The sequence below is a fragment of the Phyllobates terribilis genome, unplaced genomic scaffold, assembly GCF_046119375.1.
Source record: "Phyllobates terribilis strain yellow unplaced genomic scaffold, ASM4611937v1 Scaffold_5__5_contigs__length_657084704, whole genome shotgun sequence".
In the NCBI taxonomy this organism is placed as follows: domain Eukaryota; kingdom Metazoa; phylum Chordata; class Amphibia; order Anura; family Dendrobatidae; genus Phyllobates; species Phyllobates terribilis.
The window spans coordinates 277,869,551-277,887,888 of record NW_027362765.1 but is presented as its reverse complement, the minus strand read 5'-3'; positions in this window follow the sequence as shown (position 1 = coordinate 277,887,888).

Genomic DNA, 18,338 nt, shown 5'->3' with positions numbered 1-18,338 from the left:
GGGGAATGGGTGCAGATGCAGTATGGGAAGTGAATGGGGAGGTGAAATTTGAGGACAGTATGAGGAGCAATAGGGCCAGATAGGTGCTGACCCAGTATGGGGAGGGGAATGGGTGTGGACACATTATGGAGAGTGGGGGTGGGGACAGTATGGTGAATGAGGGGATGAAATGGGTGAGAACACAGTATAGGGAGCAAGGGGGAGAACTTTGAGGACAGTATGGGGGTGAGGGAGCAGGATGGGTGTGGACACAGTATGGGGAATGAGGGAGTAGGATGGGTGCAGACAAAGTATAGGGAATGAGGGGGTGGGATAGGTATGGACATAGTATGAGGAATGAAGGGGTGGGATGGGTGCGGATACAGTATGAGGAACGAGGAGGAGGGATGGGTGTAGACATCATATGGTAAATGAGGGAACGGGATGGGTATGGACACAGTATGAAGAGAAGGGGGAGAAATTTGAGGACAGTATGAGGATTGAGGGAGTGAAATGGGTGCAGACACCGTACCGGTGGCGAGAGGGCAGGATAGGTGCAGACATAGTAGGGGAAAAGGGAGCAAGATGGGTGTGGACACTGTATAGGGAGCAGGAGGAGAATTTTGAGGACAGTATGAGGAGCGAGGGAGCGGGAAGGTTATGGACACAGTATGGGGAGCAAAGGGGTGGGACAGGAGTGGACACAGTATAGGGAATGAGAGGGCAGGATTGGTATAGGCATAGTATGGGGAATGAGGTGGTGGGATGGGTGAGAACATAGTATGGGGAATGAGGGGGCAGGATGAGTACAGACAGACACAGTATGGTGAGTGTGGGAGTGGGTGAAGACACAGTATAGTGAGTGGGGAGATGGCTGGGGACACAGTATGAGGAGTGAGGGGAAAATTTTTGCTGACAAAGAATGGGGAGCGAGTAGATGAATGTTTGCGAACACAATATGGGAGTCGAGGGGATTTGTGAAGAGGCAGAATGGAGATAGAGGGGTTAAATATATGAGGAGACAGTAGGGTTAGTAGGGGTGTGAGAGAGGAAACAGTATGAGGAGGGAGGGGGAAATGTGTGTGGAGACTATTGAGGGGAATAGTGTGAGGAGACAGTATGGGGGGAGAAAAATGCGAGTGGACACAAAATAGTGTGGGGTGTAGCATGGAAGGACAATGTAAGGGCACAGGCAGGGAGGGACAGCATGCTTGCCAAGGAAGGGAAGTATAATGAGGGGGCACAATATAGAGACTGAGATCTGTAGGGGGACTCAGTGTGAGAGGACTGTGTAAAGAGATGGCCCAGTTTGGATAGGATAGAGCAGTGTGGAGGGCATGTACTGTAAGAGGGACAGTGTGTGGGTCATATTTTCTGCAGGGAATATAGCGAGGGGCAATTATTTATTTAGGGGCTCAGCATAGGTCAGATATTTTTATTCAGGAGCATTATAATGACACTGCTATTTTTAAGATTATAGTGTGGGGATGTGCAGCACAAGACCAGAGAAGCTGGAAGTCTGTAGAGAAGAGCTGTGGCTGTGAAAAGTCATCATAGCATCTTGATAAGATGAAGAAAAAAATGAGAATGACTCCAATCAGAGACAACATCATCTATAAGGTACCTGAATGTAAATGTTTTTTGGTGATAATGACTAATTCTCATCAGTAAAGTGGTTCATGTATGGTCTGCAGCCTGACGATGACTCATGGTATCTCCTTACCATTATTAAAGATGTACTGGAAGCTGTAGGTTCATACGATATATATGTATATGCAGGGGCGGACACAGACTGTAGTGGGCCCCTGTGCAAGAAATTTTGGGGGGCCCCCCCTGCCCTTCATAAGGCAACAAAGTTATGTAAACATAACCCCCCATGTGCATCTCTCACCCCCCCATGTGCAGCTCTCATCCCCCCCATGTGCATCTCTCATCCCCCCCATGTGCATCTCTCATCCCCCCCATGTGCATCTCTCATCCCCCCCATGTGCATCTCTCATCCCCCCCATGTGCATCTCTCACCCCCCCATGTGCATCTCTCACCCCCCCATGTGCATCTCTCACCCCCCCATGTGCATCTCTCATCCCCCCCCATGTGCATCTCTCATCCCCCCCCATGTGCATCTCTCATCCCCCCCGTGCATCTCTGATTCCCCCCACTCCTAGTTAATTAATTGTATTTAAAAAAAATAAAACTTGTTATACTTACCCCCATGCAATCCCTGCAGAATCCTGGCGCTCGTCCACGTCGCTGCCACCAGGTTCTCCTGACGTTCGGCCATGTGACGGCGCCACATACATAGCCATCAGCTTTTGTTTTGGCCAAAAGATTTTTAAAGCCGCCACCACGATAAGGTAGACTCTTCTGGGCGGGCCCTACTCTAACCTATTAAAATTTTCTTAAAATATCCAATACTCTTTTTAGATATATTTTTATTTAGTTTTCTTTAAGGGAATGTGTCATATACATTTTTTTTTTAAATGACCAATAATACCACATACAGGGAATACCGCCACACCATGACCAGACCACATATTACCACAACATAGTGACCGAATAATACCACACAGAAGGGAGAAAAACTGCCACACCATGACCAGACCACATATTACCACTACATTACTAATATTACCACCACATTACTAATATTACCATAAGTGTCATTATACACGGGAGCTCTATACATGGTATGTATAACGTAAGTGTCCAGGTAATCTAGTGATCACCAGTGAAATTATACACAGGAGCTCTGTATATAGTGTCAATGTACAGGTAATACAGTGACATTATACACAGGAGCTCTGTATATAGTGTACAGGTAATACAGTGATCATCAGTGACATTATACACAGGAGCTCTGTATATAGTGTCAGTGTACAGGTAATACAGGGATCACCAGTGACATTATACACAGGAGCTCTGTATATAGTGTCAGTGTACAGGTAATACAGTGATCACCAGTGAAATTATACACAGGAGCTCTGTATATAGTGTCAGTGTACAGGTAATACAGTGATCACCAGTGACATTATACACAGGAGCTCTGTATATAGTGTCAGTGTACAGGTAATACAGTGATCACCAGTGACATTATACACAGTGTACATGTAATAGACTAACTCACCGGTGACGTCTCTAGGTGAAGTCCTTCATCTTCGCTTTTCTCCTTCATCCAGCACAGACCGCCATCACGTCTTCCAGCCAGGACTCGTCTCTGCATAAAATAACACAGTTATCTAGAGCACATTCCCCAACTTCTACATTACGCAGCTGAATACAGACGTGCATCCACCATCAATATATGGTTAGTTATTAGGCAACCTACCATTCCAAATATAAATTGTAATCCACCACTGTGCCCCCATTAACTGTAAATAGGCACTTAATATATAATTTAATTAGAACCTCTACTCTTTCCGCCAATTTGTTACCAGTCACACTCCTGCATCCGCAACGCCCCCTACTCTATACTTCCTGCTCCCCGCATTCAATATTTACATGCACCCCCTGCCCCAATTCATTATATCATGTCCGTGCTCTCACCACCCCATCATCATTTATCATTTACTCTCCCCCACCCCACATTCGTTATGTGCAGCTCATTATCCCCCTACTCCCAATTCCCCCATGTGCAGCTCTCAAACCCCCCCATGTGCAGCTCTCATCCCCCTCCATGTGCCCCTCTCTCACCCCCTCCCCCCCACATGTGCCCCTCTCTCACCCCCTCCCCCCCACATGTGCCCCTCTCTCATCCCCCTCCCCCACATGTGCCCCTCTCTCATCCCCCTCCACCACATGTGCACCTCTCTCATCTCCCCCCACATGTGCATCTCCCATCTCCCCCCCACACATGTGCATCTCCCATCTCCCCCCCCACACATGTGCATCTCCCATCTCCCCCCCCACACACGTGCATTTCCCCCCCACACATGTGCATCTCCTATCTCCCCCCCCACACACATGTGCATCTCCCATCTCCCCCCCCCACACACATGTGCATCTCCCATCCTCCCCCCCACATGTGCATCTCCCATCCCCCCCACATGTGCATCTCCCATCCCCCCCACATGTGCATCTGCCACCCCCCCCCACACACATGTGCATCTCCCATCCCCCCCACACACACATGTGAATCTCCCATCCCCCCCACACACACATGTGCATCTCCCATCTCCCCCCCTACACACATGTGCATCTCCCATCTCCCCCCCCTACACACATGTGCATCTCCCATCTCCCCCCCCTACACACATGTGCATCTCCCATCTCCCCCCCCCTACACACATGTGCATCTCCCATCTCCCCCCCCTACACACATGTGCATCTCCCATCTCCCCCCCTACACACATGTGCATCTCCCATCTCCCCCCCCCACACACATGTGCATCTCCCATCTCCCCCCCCACATACATGTGCATCTCCCATCTCCCCCCCCACACACGTGCATCTCCCATCTCCCCCCCCCACACACATGTGCATCTCCCATCTCCCCCCCCACACACACACATGTGCATCTCCCATCTCCCCCCCCCACACACACACATGTGCATCTCCCATCTCCCCCCCCACACACATGTGCATCTCCCATCTCCCCCCCCACACACACACATGTGCATCTCCCATCTCCCCCCCCACACACACACATGTGCATCTCCCATCTCCCATCTCCCCCCCCCCACACACACACATACACACACACATGTGCTTCTCCCATCTCTCCACTCCTAGTTAATTGTATTTTAAAAAAAATAAAACTTGTTATACTTACCCCCATGCGATCCCTGCAGAATCCTGGCGCTCGTCCAAATCGCTGACAGCAGGTTCTCCTGACTTCCGGCCATGTGACGGCACCGTCACATGACCGGAAGTCAGGGGAATCATGAAGGCGCTGCTGCAACAGCGCAGCTCAGCGCTGAAATGTCCCGGACCCGGCGCATAGCATGGGGCCGGGGGCCCCATGAGGAGAGAGACGCACAAGAGGGGGGCCCCCGAGGGGGCCCCTACCGGCCGGGCCCCATACTGGAGTCAGGGCAGTCATGCCCTGATGGCGGCCCTGCTGGAGGCTGGAGGGGCCCCCTCTCCCTCGGGGCCCCCGTTCAATGAACCGGCTGCACGGGCGGTAGTTCCGCCCCTGTGTATATGGGTCTGACCAGACATTTACAATTAATGTACCATGTTCTAATGGTTATGTGATACATGGCTTGGCTATCTTAATAAAGTGTTGTGCAATCTGATAAGTTAGGGGTTACTATGTTTTTACTTATGTTAGAAGCATTAAAGGGGTTGTCCAAGTTTGTGATGAGTCTGCAGTCATTCTATGTGACTGCAGACTTCTGAACTCTCAAGGTGTGCACAGCACGCTGTCAAAATTCTCTGGTGCCAAATAGACAGGGGTGACCTCCTTAAATGACAATAAATTGAGCAAAGCCAGACATGTCTAGTCGGAGTGTGGCCAGAAGTATACAAATTGCATACTTGTGCTCACATGACTGTCTGCTCTTGATACCAGCAAGGGAGAAGCCTAAAAGTGTTCAGTGCATGTGCTGTGAGAATTCAGAAGCCTGCAGTCACCTAGAGTCACTGAAGACTTTTATCTCAAACATGGGAAAGCTCTTTAATAATAAAATGAAGCACTGTAGCATGCCAATCATAACAGCATGCAATATACTCACTATCAGGCTTCAGCTCTGCTTGCAAGTTCCAGCAGTTATCACATGGCCACTTCACTCATATGCAATTTTCATACTTACGGTCACATGGCAAGTAGCTTTTCTTCCTGCCTCTCTCAGTTTTTCACTGAACATTGAGAGAATTAGAGAGAGCAGCTAGTCTGCATGTGACTAAGTGTGCAAATAGCATATATGCTGGGTGAGGAGGGGGAGCCAATCTGAATTCTTGCCCCGGGTGCCAGAAAACCTAGATACACCTCTGTCTCGAGCCATGGTGACTTGATGCATGAATGATCTGTAGGAAGATCGATCTTGTGCAAGCCTACATAAGTCCACCAGCGTCTTCTCTGCATTTATCTTGATAGTATCAAGCCTTCAGGTTGTTGCTCTTCTTCTTTGCCTTGTTCCTCCTATTCTTCTGAGGATATCCTTCTCCAGTGATTGCTTTCTTTGTATGATGTGTAGTGTTGAGCCACCCCCGTAGTGTTCGAGTTCGGTTCGGTTCGTCGAACACCCGTGTGTTCGCCGAACTGTTCGTCGAACTGTTCGTCGAACACCTTCGAACACCGTTAAAACCAATGGCAGGCAAACAAAAACACATAGAAGCACATAGAAAACACCTTCAAAGGTGTCCAAAAGCTGACAAACTGCTCAGAAGACATAACTAACACATGGAAAAGTGACAAGTACATATAGTCATGAGAAAATAAAAGAGGTGGAGGAGTAAAAGGAGGGGGAGACACAGATATAGGCATGTCATGCTCTTCTAAAATCCAAAAAGTGAGAAGCCGACACGGCCAGTCCGCTCCTGCCCGTGCCACCTCCGTGTCGCCGGGTTTGTGCCAGAGCCGCGGTGAACCCTGACGGCCAGCCCCCCTCTCCCAATACTGGTGCCTGTCCGCTGGTGGGTCGAGCGAGCCCCCCTGTGGTGGAGGCAGCTCTAAGCTTTTTAATTTAAATTGTCTCTCTAATTTGAATGAATACACTTTAAATCCATTTACAAGGATCTATTGGAGGGCAAGTCTCATGCCAGCAGCCGCGGTAATTCCAGCTCCAGTAGCGTCCACTAAAGCTGCTGCAGTTAAAAAGCTTTTATAAGGATCGAGCTCGGCTGTCCACCGCAAGGCATCCTACTGCCAGTCCCAGCCCCTATGCCTTGGGGTGCCTCCTGATGCTCTTCACTAAGTATCCCATGGTCCCGAAGCATTTCCTTTGAAAAAATTAAGTGTCTAAACTACAGGTGGTGCAGCTTGCTTAACAGCCGGGATAATCCGCTCACTAGCAGACACTGCTACTAGGCACAAAGTATTTCCTGGGCTAGATGCAGTTAAAAATTTGTAATTAGATACTCTCGTTGGATGCTGAGAAAGCATTCCATAGAGTCTCCTGGCACGCCATATATGATTCTCTTAAAAAGCTTGGGGTAGGGGTCTAGGGGACCCTTTTATAGCCAAAATCACGGCCCTGTATCGCAATACGTCACCTAGGCTGAAGATAAATGGAACTGTAGCACCCTGAGGGCTCGGTTGCTACAGAGGTATTGCACCTCACCCAGAGGTGTGATATCTCACTCTCAGGTAAGGATGGAGTGTGGATCAGGACCCGACACCTGCATGCATTACACCACATTGCCGTGGGGCAGGGCGACCAATATGCCCCTGAGATGGGCACGACAGTCCCTGTCCCTGGCTGGAGTGGGGGGAGGGAACACTGAGGAAGGGGAACCCTGTAGTGCAGGAGCAGGGAGGAAGCAGTTCCTGGGTGCATTGAGAAGGGAGTATAAAAGGTGGGCACCATCTTAGTTCAGTGCAGAGAAGTCTGAGCAGAAGTGGCAGGGAGCAGGGGCTCTGCATGAGCTCTGCTCAGGAGGCGGGCCTAGTAACAGAGGCCCAGGCCTGGAAGAGGGAGAAGGAAGGAAGAGGAGCGGAGAAGGCTCCAGGAATGAGGAATGAAGGGATCCCAGGGGTGCGGACGGGCGAGTCGCCACCGCACGCCCGAATCCACCTGCGTGGAGGGGTCAGGCCAAAGGGGGAGACCGGTCCCCGAACTAGTGAAGGCAGGAAACGACCCTCAGCTAGAAACCGGAGGCTCTGACATTTTATGTGGCGCAGCCCCTCGCTACACCCGCTAGGAAGGCACCACATAGGGTCAGGGAAACTGGCGCCAAGTTTACCAAGAGGAGGCCCGAGGCAGCCGGACAGAAGTGTTGGTAAGAAAGGCCAGACAAAGGACACACAAAGGGGGTCCTGTGAAGTGCTCCAAAGTTATCTGGGAGTTGTCTGAGCCCCTCACCTGGTGAGCACAGTACGACGTGGGCAGCCGTTACCTGCAGACGTGGTCTGGATAATAAGAACTGTGAGTAAAGGCCCTGGACTGCATCACTGACTCCGTGTCGTTACTGCTGCTGCCTTGCACCATCACCCCCATCCTCCGCATACACTGCCCTGAGGCTATACTCCTCCCGTGGGGAGTTATGCTACGCTCTGCTGCACCCACAACACCAACCTCAGCGGTCTGCCCTGTAGCGGCGGTTCACTCTGACCGCAATCCACGGGTGGCGTAGTCGGACATTTAAACATCAAAACCACATAAATAGTTCCGCCACTGGTTTGACCGCCCTGAGCCACGGAACCGGGTCGCCGCCACGAAGACTACAACCACCAGCATCCACCAAAAAGGGTCCGGCTCCGGGTGTCCCAAGGCCCAGGGGGTGCGTCAGAACATTTTCATCACCTTTCACAATCACCAATGGGACAAGGCAGGGATGTCCTCTGTCCCCTCTCCTATACATCCTAGTGACGGAGCACCTGCTCTCATCAATTCGCCATAACCCCAATATTAGGTGGATTGAGGTGGGAGGCACCGAGTACAAGTGCTCTCTATTTGCTGATGATGTCCTAGTATATATCACTCAATCACATATATCCATCCCTGCTGTTATGGCTGAAATAGATCACTTTGTTACATGGTCACATTTTAAAATCAATGCAGCGAAGTCTGAGGCCCTCGATGTCTCCCTCCCCAAATCCATATAGGATTCCATCCAGTCCAACTTTCCCTTTGCCTGGCCCTCACAGGGTATCAAATACTTAGGAATTCCTATTCATAGAGACCTCTCCCATCTATGTTATCTTAATTTTGGGCCCTTTATTGAACAATTCCATACAGACCACGGTTGGCAAGTTAGAACTGTAAGATTCACTACGTGAACCACTGGTGTTTTGTGGAAAAGCACATGTACACTGCGTTCCAAATTATTATGCAAAAAGTGTTTAGGAGTGATAAGGGAAGAATTTGTTTGTTTGTCAGTTAAACTCATTGATGGTGATGTGTGTCAGGGCTCTTTATATCACTGTAAGCAATTGCAGACACCTGTGCTAATTAGTTTGGCAGGTGTGTCCAATGAAAGGCAAGACTACTTAAGAAGGCTCTCTCACATTATTAAGCAGCCTACATTTTCTGCCAAAATGGGAAAGAAAAAGGATGTGTCGGCTGCTGAGAAGCAACAAATTGTGGAGTGTTTAGGTCAAGGCATGACTACAATCAACATTGTGCGATGATCAGGATGAAGTGTCTTGGCAATCAAGAAATATGTAGCTGATTCACAGTACACACGTGTGCGTGCTGATAAGGGCAAATTGAGGACTCTTTCCTACAGGCAATTACGTCAGGTTGAAAGAGCAGCGGCAAAAAAGCCTTGTCATAGCAGCAGACAAGTTTTTGAAGCTGCTTGTGCCTCCAACGTCCCCAGAACAACAAGATGCAGGGTCCTTCAGAGGTTTGCAGCTGTGCATACGCCATCCTGTCGACCTCCTCTATCCACTTCACACAAGCAGAAACGGCTCCAGTGGGCCAAACATTACATGAAGACTGATTTCAAAACTGTTTTGTTCACGGATAAGTGCCGTGCAGCGCTCGATGGTCCAGATGGATGGAGTGGAGGATGGCTGGTTGATGGACACCCCACGAAAACACGGCTACAGCGCCAACAAGGAGGAGGTGGAGTAATGTTTTGGGCTGGAATCATGGGGAGAGAGATTGTCGGCCCCTTTAGGATCCCTGAAGGCGCTAAAGATGAACTCCATAATGTATGTGGATTTTCTCAAACAGCACTTCCTGCCATGGTTCAAGAAGAAGAACCGTGTATTTCACAGCAAGATCATTTTTCTGCATGATAATGCACCATCTCATGCTGCACATAAAACATCTGCATCTCTGGCTGATATGGGCATAAAAGGGGACAAACTTATGGTGTGACCCCCATGCTCCCCTGACCTCTACCCCATTCAGAACCTTTGGAGCATCATTAAAAGGAGTGTCTATGATGGCGGGAGGCAGTTCACATCTAAGCAACAGCTCTGGGAGGGTATTCTGTCCTCATGCAAAACAATTGAAGCAGAAACCATCCAAAACCTGACAAATTCAATGGACGAGAGAGTTCAGAAGCTCCTTTCGAACAAGGGGTCCTATGTGAAAATGTAACATCACCTAGAATAAAGTTTTGAGTTGAAAACTGTTTGATTTCAGTTTCTAACAACCTGCTAATGCTTATAATTTCAAAAATGACCATTTTTTTGGTCTTTATTAAAATGAAAAGGTTGATCGAAAAGTTTGGGGGATCTAAGAGTGTGGCAACCCAGTAGTCATGATTACTTCGAATTCTGACAATATGAGGGTCATGCTGCAGGTAGTGCAGCAAGAAGGCACTTATGTGTCTTGCGCATCTCGGAGCCCCAAAATTATTTTCCGGGCTAGATGCAGCTAAAAATTATTTTTAATTTTAAATCTGGTGGAGCTTATTATAGATGGCCTAATAGGATCAGTGCTGCACACTGCTACAAAGCCCAAATTATTTTCCAGTCAAGATACAGATAAACATGATTAGTAATTTGAAAGCTTAAAACGGTTGGTAGGGTGATTTTAACCAATCATCAAGCTTTTACTCTCCCCAGGATGACACAGGGGTAGAAAAGTCGTTTCGGATCCATGATTTGTTCATCTTTATGAACGTGAGTCTGTCTACATTATCAGTGGAGAGCCGCGTGCGCTTATCTGTCAGCACACCACCAGCAGCGCTGAACACACGTTCAGACAGAACGCTGGCTGCGGGGCATGACAAGATCTCCAAGGCGTAAGTGGCTAGCTCCGGCCATTTATCCAGATTGGAAGCCCAAAAAGAGCAAGGGTCCAGTGACACAGTCGTGGCTTCAATGTTTACTTGGAGATACTCCTGTACCATCGTCTCTAGGCGTTGACTATGTGTCAGACTTCTTGTCTCCTGTGGCCTTGCAAAGGATGGGCTAAAAAAGTGGTGAAATGATTCCGCAAAATTGATGTTACCAGCAGATACTGTGGTTCTGTTACGGTTTGAGTGCTGAACACTTGACGGTCCCACGGTTGGCAAGTTGGAACTGTGAGATTCACTACGTGCACCACTGGTGTTTTGTGGAAAAGCACATGTAAGATTCTGCAACAGTCTCTGCTGATACTCCTGTATGCGTGCATCCCTTTCTATGGCAGGAATAATTTCGGCAAATTTACTTTTGTACCGGGGATCTAACAGTGTGGCAACCCAGTAGTCAGCATTATTTCTAATTCTCACAATTCGAGGGTCATGTTGCAGGTAGTGCAGCAAGAAGGCACTCATGTGTGTTGCGCATCCAGGAGCACCAAGTCCCTGTTGTGTTGGTGGCGAGGTAACAATCATGCTTCCTTCCTCTGTCTTCTCCCCCCAAACTCGCACAACAGAAATGTGATCAAGGTCTCCCTCATCTGATGAGTCTTCCATCAGTTCGACCTCCACTTCTTTCTGGGCTTCTGCACCTTCCTCACTAGTTTGGCTGCTACCATGCGCCCTGGTAAAACCATCTCCCCCACTCTCACATGCCTGCCGCCTTGGTGCTGCCGACCGTCTGGACCTTGCAGATGTTAGCCCTTCCGCATACAACTCCTCCTCCTCTACTTCCTCCACCTCCTCTTGTGCCACCACCTGACTCGGAATTCTGTTTAACATGTGCTCCAGCATGTAAATCACCGGAATAGTCATGCTGATAATGGCATCATCAGCACTAAACATCTTCGTCGCCATTTCAAAACTGTGCAGAAGGGTGCATAGGTCCCTGATCTGAGACCACTCCCCAGCGTGATTTGCCCCACCTCTGGATCTCGTTGGCCCAGGCTATACGTCAGAACGTATTGCACCAGGGCTTGTCGGTGCTGCCACAGTCGCTGCAACATGTGCAGAGTTGAATTCCACCGGGTAGGCACATCGCATTTTAGCCGGTGAAGTGGCAGGCCCAACGACTTCTGTAGAGATGTAAGTCGCTGAGCTGCGGGATGCGAACGGCAGAAGTGAGCACACAGCGACCGTGCCCTCTGCAGAAGGCCATCTAGTCTGGGATAGTGGGCTAAAAATTGCTGGACAACCAGGTTCAACACGTGAGCCATACAAGGCACGTGTGTGACATTGCCCCGGCGAAGGGCCGCACCCAGGTTTGCAGCATTGTCGCACACGGCCTTCCCTGGTTTCAGGTCCAGTGGAGACAGCCATTCATGAAATTGGTTCTCCAGAGCTGACCACAACTCCTCAGCTGTGTGACTCACATTTCCCAGACATTTCAAAGTAAAAACCGCCTGATGACGTTGAGCCCTGCTGCCAGCATAGTAAGGAGGTGTGCAGGATCCCTTCTGTGCAGTTAGAAAGCTTGTGGCATGACCAGACAGGCTTTGGGTGCAGGTGGAAGACCGAGAGGAGGTTGAGGAGGCAGAAGCAGTGGAGGAACTTTGACATAAAGAGGACTGACGCACAACTCGTGGGGACGGCAAGACTTGTACAGCAGCCCCTTGTCCTGTTGTCACCATAGTTACCCAGTGCCCAGTCAGCGACATGTAACGCCCCTGTCCATGCCTACTCGTCCAAGTGTCTGTGGTGAAATGCACCCTGTCACACACAGAGTTTCTCAAAGAAGCGGTGATGTTGTGTGCGACATGCTGGTGGAGCGCAGGCACACCTTTCTTTGAGAAGTAGTGCCGACTGGGCATCTGGTACTGGGGCACTGCGACGGACATAAGGTCTCAAAAATCCTCTTTGTCCCCCAGGCGGAAAGGCAGCATTTCTGTAGCCAAGAGCTTGCAGATGGTGAAATTCAACCTCTTAGCTTTCTCATGGCTAGGAGGAAATGGTCTTTTACTTGTCCACATCTGAGGGACCGAGGGCTGGCTATTGTGCTTAGACGGGGTTGATAAGGGTGTCCCCGGCAAACTGCCGGTCTGTGAGGAAGATGCAGGCGGACATGTTAGGTTGCCTTGATCCACAGGTGGTGCTATCGATGTCGGACAGCGCTCAACACCAGCTGGTGTTACCACCTCCAAAGAAAATGATGACCTGCCAATCACGCTGGATGTTGCGGGTAAAGAGGTGGCAGGTCTGCGCCCCAAAACAAGTGTGACTGCTGTCCCCCCAGTCACAGAGGATGAAGAGGCCGCGCATGCACAAGATATGGCAGACGGTGGTTGGCCCGGCCGGCTAGGCCGCATTGTAGCACACTGAGCTTCCCACTGCAACTTATGCTTCATGTCCATGTGCCGGTTCATGCATGAAGTACTCAAACTATGTATTTTTTGGCCTCTACTTAGCTTTTGCTGACAAATGTTACAGATAACACGAGTTGGGTCATCTTTATCGATCTGAAAAAATGCCCAGGCTATGCAAGGCTTAGCACCCATGCGACTTGAAGAGCCACCACGACTTGTGGTGAGAGGCAGAGTTGTGTTTGAGGATGCAGTTGTTGACGTGCTTCCAGTACTACGTCTCTGTCCAGGAAGGCGCAACCTGACCTCGTCGTCACTAGCATCTTCCTCCACCTCCTCTGCTGACCTCATCTCTTGGCTGACTGTGGGTTGACAGTAAGTGGGATCTCCGACCTCATCATCATCACCCTGTGCGTTATCACACCCGTCGTCCTCAGAGCCAACCTGTTCCTGCCCTGACAAAAAACTAAAGTTGTCGCTCCAATCAGGTATTTGAGTCTTATCATCGTCTTCCTCATTGTCTCCACCAACAGGAGTTACAGTTTGGGAATGAGGGTCTACATTATGGTCAGAACCTTCTGCGTCTGGTCCTGGATCCAACTCATAAAGATTCTGGGCATCAGTGCAGATCATTTCCTCGTCTGGATTCACAGAAGCGCTGGAGTCGACCTCTGATTCCCAGGCTATAGTATGAGTAAACAGCTCTGCAGACTCAACCATCTGTTCTACCTCATACTCAGACGGGCAGCTGGAGATTTGGGAGCTGTGAGGAAGCAAGTGCGATTTGGGTGACACCTTTGAGGACTGGAGTATTTGTGATGTTGAAGTTGATGTGGAGGAGAGCCCACTTAAAGGAGCACTTGATATCCGTTGAAGCACCTGCTGTTTTTGTGCCTCATCTGGAATTTGTAGCGATTGGCGTGGCCGTAAGAAAGGGATCTTATCACATTGTCCGCTAAAAGAAGTAGACATTTTAGTTTGGCTGGTAGATGGTCGTTCTTCTGCAGATGTTGCTTTAACACCTACCCCACGGACACAACCTTTTTTCCCCTTCCCAACACGCCTATTCCCCTTTCCACCAGCAGCAGGCCTTTTTCCACTCATTTTGGTGGTTAACTAATTCACAACTCTGGAGTTGTTTGCACAAAAAAACAATGGATGGTAACCGAGCAGAGCTGAGTGGCCAAACTGTGGTATTAGGCCAAAACTATTGGGTGGGTTAGATGCAGAAAAAAATTATTTTGAATTTGCAACCTGATGGAGGTCAGTATAGATGGATTAATAGAACAAGACCCACACACAGCTAGAAGCCCAATATTTTTTCAGAGGTAGATGCAGGAAAAAAATATATTCAGTTTGCAACCTGATGGAGGTCAGTATAGATGGACTAATACAACAAGTCCCACACACAGCTAGAAGCCCAAATATTTTTTCAGAGGTACTGTAGATGCAGATAAAAATTAGTTTTAATTTGCAACCTGATGGAGGTCAGTATAGATGGACTAATAGAGAAAGTCCGACACACTACTAGAAGGCCAAATATTTTTTCAGAGGTAGATGCAGAAAAAAATATATTCAGTTTGCAACCTGATGGAGGTCAGTATAGATGGACTAATAGAGAAAGTCCGACACACTACTAGAAGGCCAAATATTTTTTCAGAGCTAGATGCAGAAAAAAATTATATTCAGTTTGCAACCTGATGGAGGTCAGTATAGATGGATTAATAGAACAAGACCCACACACAGCTAGAAGCCCAATATTTTTTCAGAGGTAGATGCAGAAAAAAATATATTCAGTTTGCAACCTGATGGAGGTCAGTATAGATGGACTAATACAACAAGTCCCACACACAGCTAGAAGCCCAATATTTTTTCAGAGGTAGATGCAGAAAAAAATATATTCAGTTTGCAACCTGATGGAGGTCAGTATTGATGGACTAATACAACAAGTCCCACACACAGCTAGAAGCCCAAATATTTTTTCAGAGGTACTGTAGATGCAGATAAAAATTAGTTTTAATTTGCAACCTGATGGAGGTCAGTATAGATGGACTAATAGAGAAAGTCCGACACACTACTAGAAGGCCAAATATTTTTTCAGAGCTAGATGCAGAAAAAAATTATATTCAGTTTGCAACCTGATGGAGGTCAGTATAGATGGACTAATAGAGAAAGTCCGACACACTACTAGAAGGCCAAATATTTTTTAAGAGCTAGATGCAGAAAAAAATTATATTTAGTTTGCAACCTGATAGAGGTCAGTATAGATGGATTAATAGAACAAGACCCACACACAGCTAGAAGCCCAATATTTTTTCAGAGGTAGATGCAGGAAAAAAATATATTCAGTTTGCAACCTGATGGAGGACAGTATAGATGGACTAATAAAACAAGTCCCACACACAGGTAGAAGCCCAAATATTTTTTCAGAGGTAGATGCAGGAAAAAAATTATATTCAGTTTGCAACCTGATGGAGGTCAGTATAGATGGACTAATAGAGAAAGTCCGACACACTACTAGAAGGCCAAATATTTTTTCAGAGCTAGATGCAGAAAAAAATTATATTCAGTTTGCAACCTGATGGAGGTCAGTATAGATGGATTAATAGAACAAGACCCACACACAGCTAGAAGCCCAATATTTTTTCAGAGGTAGATGCAGGAAAAAAATATATTCAGTTTGCAACCTGATGGAGGTCAGTATAGATGGACTAATACAACAAGTCCCACACACAGGTAGAAGCCCAAATATTTTTTCAGAGGTACTGTAGATGCAGATAAAAATTAGTTTTTATTTGCAACCTGATGGAGGTCAGTATAGATGGACTAATAGAGAAAGTCCGACACACTACTAGAAGGCCAAATATTTTTTCAGAGGTAGATGCAGAAAAAAATATATTCAGTTTGCAACCTGATGGAGGTCAGTATAGATGGACTAATAGAGAAAGTCCGACACACTACTAGAAGGCCAAATATTTTTTCAGAGCTAGATGCAGAAAAAAATTATATTCAGTTTGCAACCTGATGGAGGTCAGTATAGATGGATTAATAGAACAATACCCACACACAGCTAGAAGCCCAATATTTTTTCAGAGGTAGATGCAGAAAAAAATATATTCAGTTTGCAACCTGATGGAGGTCAGTATAGATGGACTAATACAACAAGTCCCACACACAGCTAGAAGCCCAATATTTTTTCAGAGGTAGATGCAGAAAAAAATATATTCAGTTTGCAACCTGATGGAGGTCAGTATTGATGGACTAATACAACAAGTCCCACACACAGCTAGAAGCCCAAATATTTTTTCAGAGGTACTGTAGATGCAGATAAAAATTAGTTTTAATTTGCAACCTGATGGAGGTCAGTATAGATGGACTAATAGAGAAAGTCCGACACACTACTAGAAGGCCAAATATTTTTTCAGAGCTAGATGCAGAAAAAAATTATATTCAGTTTGCAACCTGATGGAGGTCAGTATAGATGGACTAATAGAGAAAGTCCGACACACTACTAGAAGGCCAAATATTTTTTCAGAGCTAGATGCAGAAAAAAATTATATTCAGTTTGCAACCTGAAGGAGGTCAGTATAGATGGATTAATAGAACAAGACCCACACACAGCTAGAAGCCCAATATTTTTTCAGAGGTAGATGCAGGAAAAAAATATATTCAGTTTGCAACCTGATGGAGGTCAGTATAGATGGACTAATACAACAAGTCCCACACACAGGTAGAAGCCCAAATATTTTTTCAGAGGTACTGTAGATGCAGATAAAAATTAGTTTTAATTTGCAACCTGATGGAGGTCAGTATAGATGGACTAATAGAATGATGCTATGCCCAAAATATTTTACTTCACTAGGTGCAGTAAAAAAATTGGTATTCTATACACAGGTGGTATATCTTGCAACACAGATAGGCTACTCCACTGACTAACACACTCTGCAATAGGCCAAAAAGGATTAGCTTTGCTAGATTCAGCCAAATGCTGTGAAAAAAACTTGCACAGCACTGGCACAGACCTGCCTGGCAAAAACTGATAGGAACTGATGTAACCTAGTCCTGAAAAGGACTCCAATTACAATTAGTCTTTACTCCCACAACCTATCTATTTAAGAGCACAGACCTCCCTGATAAAAGTCGTAGGAAATGCTGTAACCTAGTCCTTAAAAGGACTGCAATCACAACTATTCCCTACTCCCAAGCTATCTGTATATTTGTGCGAAAATTGGCTTGAAATTAACAAGGTATAGCGCACACAGCAACAGCGGTGCCGTCTAACACGCAGCTGCAGCAGTGAGAAAATGGTGGCGACGGGGAAAATGGCTTGGTCTTATAGGGCAAGGACATGTGACATACACTGCCAATGACACATGCCCTTGCTTGTGTGAAAAAAAGCACTTCGCTCCGTGTGTGCGCTGCTGATAGGCTGACAGATTGCACCTCCCCACTGCAAATGCGGGAAAGAGAAAAAAAAATGGAGATCTTCATTGTTCCTGCAGAGATCCATCCCCTGCCCCTCCCCCCACCCCGCTGTACACTCAAACTGCGTATTAACATTAATTTTCATCATTACTGAGAAAAAATCCAGTTATGATTTTGGTGCACGAACAGTTATCGAACATAACCTCGAACAGCCGAATTTTTCTCAAATTGTTCGTGTTCGCCGAACGGCTCGAACACCGCCCAAAACAGCTCGAATTTGAGATTGGCGAACAGTTCGAGTAGAACAACGCTCATCTCTACTCACGACTACCTCTAAGGGCTAAATGTGGTTATCAAGATTAGAAAGGTTAGGAGGAACCACTGCATTATTCCAAGATTAGAGATGTGGATAAATGAGGTTTTATAGAATACAATGACTTAAATTATATATATTTTTTTTGATTATCATCTTACAGGAAATAAACTACACAATAAATGGTGAATGTGATACCATCAACCTTCATGAGGTAAAACATGGCAACTTTTGGCACAACAATAACAACCTGAAGTGTCCCAAGAGTATGAAAATTGCATCAATGACCTCAGCTTCCATCTGCAAGTTATTGTACTGGAGCCCTATGACAAAGCAAAAACTGTGTTGCAAAACACAATTCACCTGAGAAGAGGATCAAGACTTTTAATATTTTTCCTAATTATACAAACCAGGTATCACG